Below are 6,000 nucleotides of genomic sequence, written 5' to 3'. Positions count from 1 at the left end.
AGTGTTAATTTGTAATGGTCTAAATACTTATGGTGGAACTAGTTTCTTTATGGTTGTTTAAATTCTAAAACAGTTTGTCGCTATTATGAAAAGACATATTGCTATTATGAAACTAATATAGTGCTATATTTATATTTTTATGAAAATAAAGTGTTATATATATATTTTTGTTATTTAATTATATAAATCCGTGGTCCTAAACCGATCCAATCCGTATTTAAATGGATTGGTTCGGATTGGTTCCACGATTTAAACGGATTGGATTGGTTCCAATTTTTCAGGATCCGTAGATAACGGATTGGTTCTGGTTTTACTCCAATCCGGTCCAATCCGGACCATGCTCACCCCTAGGGATTTGCTTATTTAGTACTTTTTTTTTTGACTTTTTGTAAATAAAAAAAAAATGTATAGAAAAGTAAAGAGATGATGTGATCCAAATAAGTACACTTATTTAGATCATCCCTAAATAACCCTTGAGTCTTATATTCATAATACAAATTTATTCAAAGAATCCTACACCTTGGCATCCTGTAAATAAGTGCACTTATTTGGATAATATCATCCATTTACTTTTCTCCATATTTTTTCATAAAAAAATTGTACTTATTTAGATCATCCCAAATTAATATTCCAACCTATTTTGAAAAGTATGTTAAAAGCCAACTTTTTAATTTTTTTTAAAAAAAAACATGTACAAAAATATAGAGGTGATATAATTAAAAAAAAAATTAAAAAGTCGAAAAACTAAACTTTTAACCCAATTAATCCAATCATCCACCAAATTAAAAAAAATTATTTTCTACTTAAAAATTACTAAAATATTTTTTTGGCAAGATTTTTTTTTGGGTTTTTTTTTATTTTTATTTCTTCCACTAAAAGACAAAATTTTTACAAAACAAAAAAAAAAAAAAATTAAACAAAATATCACATCCAATTCCATAATCATTTCACTTTTTTCACACAAACATCACATCTAACCACAAAAAAACCCAACTATCTTTCCACACACCAAAATTTTTTTCTTCAATAATATCCTACAACTAAAAAAACTTACATAAAAACCTACTTCTTAAACACCCACTTTGACTTTTAATTCTTCTACTGCACAATAATAATAATAAAAATCTGCTATTACGTTCTTGTCAAAATAAATAAATAATAATATTCTTTGAGTGTGTTTGATTGGGGATAATATAAATAAATAATAATATTCTTTGGGTGTGTTTGATTGGGGGATAAGAGGGGGGATTATTTACTGTGCAGATTACACAGTAAATCCAATTCGATGTTTTTTTTTTTTTAGTCCGCCGGACATGGAGTCTGGCCGGACTCCTTATCCCCATATGGGGGATTATACTATCCTTGGGGGGGGGTGTGGGACAATTTTGGGGGGGATTATTTACTGTTGGGATTAGGTGGTGAAATGACCATTTTGACCCTCTACTATTTAATTATGTATTATATTTAGTAAAATTTAATATAATTTAAATGTCTCAATTTAAAAATAAAATAATTTTATTTAACTTTTTATTGATATTTTATTTATTTACCAAACCAAACCAAACCAAACGAAGCCTTAAGTCCCATTAAATGGGGTCGGCTACATGAATCCTTCTTCTCCACGCGGCCCTATCAAAGGCCATTTCATTGGTCAAATTAAGTAGATTCATATCTCTATTTATAACGCTAGTCAACGTTAATCTAGGCCTACCTCGTCCCCTAACACTTCCATCTACCGTTACAACATCGCATCTCTTCACTACTGCCTCTGTTGGTTTCCGTTGAATATGACCAAACCATCTCAAACGATTCTCTCTCAACTTATCTTCTATCGGTGCTACTCCTACCCATTCCCGAATACACTCATTCCTAATCCTGTCCTGTCTAGTCTTACCACACATCCACCTTAGCATCCTCATCTTAGCCACACTCATCTTATCTACATGTTGTTTCTTAGTTGCCCAACACTCCGTCCCATACAACATAGCTGGTCTAATAGCCGTTCTATAAAACTTACCTTTGAGTCTAGTAGGTATTCATTTATCGCACAATACCCCAGACGCACTTCTCCACTTACACCATCCCGCCTTAATCCTATGGGCCACATTTGCATCAATCTCTCCCGCTGTTGTGATAATTGACCCTAAATAACGAAAATGTTCACTCTTAGGCAGTTCTTGGTTCTCAATCTTCACTTCCCCTCTGCTTTCATTGTTACTGTTACTAAATTTACACTCCATGTACTCTGTCTTAGTTCTGCTTATCCGAAATCCTTTAGATTCAAGAGCTTTTCTCCAGATCTCCAACTTTGTGTTAACTCCTTCTCTAGTCTCATCCACTAACACAATATCGTCTGCAAAAAGCATACACCATGGCACGTCATCCTGAATATTTATCGTCAACTCGTCCATAACTAAAGCAAAAAGATAAGGACTTAAGGTAGATCCTTGGTGTAACCCTACAGTGATAGGAAATTCATTTGTTTCTCCAGCTGGCGATCTAATAGTGGTCACCACCCCTTCATACATGTCCCTAATCACGTCAATGTAGCCTTTTGTCACCCCTTTCTTCTCTAACGCCCACCATATTATATCTCGGGGCACTCTGTCATATGCTTTCTCAAGGTCGATAAACACCATATGAATGTCTCTTTTCTTTTCTTTATACTTTTCTATTACTCTCCTCAAAAGATAGATCGCTTCCATTGTTGACCTACCAGGCATAAACCCAAATTGATTCTCTGACACCTCTGTTATGTCTCGCAATCGACGTTCCATCACCCTCTCCCACACTTTCATTATATGACACATTAGCTTAATTCCTCTATAGTTGTTACAATTCTGGACATCACCTTTATTCTTATAGATTGGCACTAAAATACTCTTCCTCCACTCATCTGGCATGTTCCTAGTCAACAAAATTTTACTAAACAACCTAGTCAACCAAGCAACTCCTTTTTTACCCAAACACTTCCAAGCTTCAATAGGGATATCATCAGGTCCTAAAGCCTTATTTGATTTCATCTTCTTAAGTGCAATCTCCACTTCAAAATTTCTAATCCTGCGATAGAACCTATAGTCTTGGTTTATCGTATTACTGATTATTTATTCCCCTATTGTCGTACTTCCATGTTCCTCATTTAATAGTTTCTCAAAATAATTCTTCCATCTTTCCTTAATCTCATCGTCCTTCACTAATATCTTAGAATCCTCACTCTTGATGCACTTTACTTGATTAAAATCTCTTGTTTTCCTCTCCCGCATCTTAGCAAGTTTGTATACCATCTTCTCTCCCTCCTTACTATCTAGTCTAGTGTATAGGTCATCATAAACTTTTAACTTAATCTCTCTCACTACTTTCTTGACCTCCTTATTAGCCAATCTATAGCTCTTAAGGTTTTCCTCAGTTCTATCCTTCTGCCACTTTTTAAAGCACTCTTTTTTTGCCTTAACTACCGCTTGGACCTCTTCCATCCACCACCAAGTTTCCCTAGAGCTGGGTCCCGTTCCTTTCGACTCTCCAAGCACTTCCCTTGAGATTCTCCTCATACAATTGGCCATCGAATTCCATATAGTGTTAGCCCTACCTTCTAAGTCCCAAGTACCTTCCTTATCCATTCGATTCTTAAAGATTTCTAGTTTATCCCCTTTTAAGTCCCACCATCTCGTCCTACGACGCCCACCATCCTTCCTAGCTTGGTATTGCCCTCTAAAACATAAATCTAGTATCAAAATCCTATGTTGAGAGACCAGACTCTCTCCAGGAATCACCTTACAATCATTGCATTTTAGACAGTCTACTTTTCTCACTAAGAAATAATCTATTTGGCTCTTAACTAATCCACTCTTAAAGGTTATCAAATGCTCATCCCTCTTCTTATACATAGTATTAGCCACCACCAAGTCAGAAGCCAACGCAAAATCTAAGATTCTCTCTCCAGCCTCATTTCTGTCACCAAAACCGTATCCACCATGCACCCTTTCATAACCTACTTTATCTATGCCCACATGGCCATTAAAATCTCCACCTATAACCAGGTTCTCTCCTACGGGTATCTCCTGTAAGATCTCATCCATTTGCTCCAAAAAATCCCTCTTAGTCTGATCATCTAACCCTACTTGAGGGGCGTAAGCGCTAATAATGTTCACTATATTCCCTCCAATAACTAATTTAACTAGCATAATCCTATCTCCTTTCCTAATGACCGCCACCACACTTTCCACAAGACCCTTGGCAATTATGATTCCTACCCCATTCCTGCGTCTATCCTTACCACTATAATAAAGTTTAAAACCAGTATCCTCAATTTCCCTAGCTTTCTTTCCCGTCCACTTAGTTTTTTGTATGCAAGCTATACTAACTCTCCTCCTAATCATAACATCTACTAATTCCATCGTCCTACCAGTTAAGGTTCCTATGTTCCAAGTGGCTATCCTAAACCTATAGTCTTTGACTAGCTTCTTTACCCGCGCTCGTCCAGAAAAACGCGGAAACCTTTGCCCATTTTTCACCGCACCCAGGCGTCGATGCGGCGCCCCTTGCTCACTTTTCGAAACACCCGGAGGCAGGCGCAACGCGTCACTTGAGGGGAACGACCTAGCATTTAAACGATTCAAAGTAGGATTCATTTTCATAAGGGATCCGAGCGGCTTTTTTACGTGTTGGCTGTCGGCTACCTAACACACAACCCTCCTCCTTAACCCGGGCTTGGGACCGGCGGAGTTGTTAACAACCCCGGCGGAGTTGATGTTTTATTTATTTATTTTTAAATAATTTTTTATAGATATTTTATTGATGTTTTATTTTAAAATTTTGTTTATATTTTATTTAATTTCATTATTTAAATGTTAATAGATGTTTTATTTAATTTCATTGTTTAATTATTATTATTTTAAAAAAATTATTTAAAATTTTAATTAAAAAAATAATATAAATTTTTATTGATATTTTATTTATTTATTTATTTATTTTTTTAAAAATAAATTTATTTAATTGTGTAAAAATAAAATAAAATAAAATTCAATTTAATCTAGCTAAAAATAATTAAAATATTAAAGATATGTTTAATATTGTTATTACTTAGTAAACAATTGAAAAATTGTAAAATAGTCTTTTATTCATTTATCCTATCCAGTCCGTCCAACCAAACGTTGGATTCACTAAAAATAGTCATTTCCAGATATCAAATCCCATGAAAAAACAAACACATGATACATATCCAATCCAACCAAATAGTCCGGGGGATTGACAGTCCTAAGACTTAAGTCCGATGGATTCTAATCCCCCTTATCCAGTCTGTCCAATCAAACGCACCCTTTATGTATTCGATTTTATTTAAATATTAACATTCATTAACTAATCAATTATAAATCAACAAGCCTTCAATTTTTTATGTTATATTTATCTTCAATTGAAAACAAATAAATTGTAAATACATCTCTTAAAATTTACTTAAATATGGATTGTCTCATATAGATCTGAAAATTACATTCCCCTCTTTCATATTTCTAATTGCATAATACATAACTCATTTTATTAATAAATTATCAAGATAATTAATATTTTTAATAATATTAAGAATATATTTTAATTAACAATTCGAATAATTTTATTATTGCCTAAGAAAATAGTTAAAAATTTAATTTTTTTTATTAAATAAAAAATTTTGATAATGAAATATTTATAATTTATATAATCATAAGAGACAATTTAGATTTTAAACATGAATTTGTAATTTACTTCCAAAAAAAAGAGCATTTGCGTGGAGGCACGGTGATGAAAGATAAATAATTGATTGTTGAAATGATTTGAAAAGATGTAAGGAGGAGAATACAATAATGAAGGAGAGTAAAGGTTCAAATGTTGTGCATGTGAAAACGTTTTAGTAGATGTTGTAATAATTTGTGATTTTTTCATATATTTTTTTAGTTAAATCATTTTTCATATGATAAAGAACGAAAGTGTTTTTTTTTTTTTTTTTTTTTAAAGAGCCAAAGTATT

This window comes from Camellia sinensis, chromosome 1, assembly GCF_055761805.1.
Source record: "Camellia sinensis isolate YWXY chromosome 1, ASM5576180v1, whole genome shotgun sequence".
In the NCBI taxonomy this organism is placed as follows: domain Eukaryota; kingdom Viridiplantae; phylum Streptophyta; class Magnoliopsida; order Ericales; family Theaceae; genus Camellia; species Camellia sinensis.
This window is presented reverse-complemented; position numbering follows the sequence as displayed.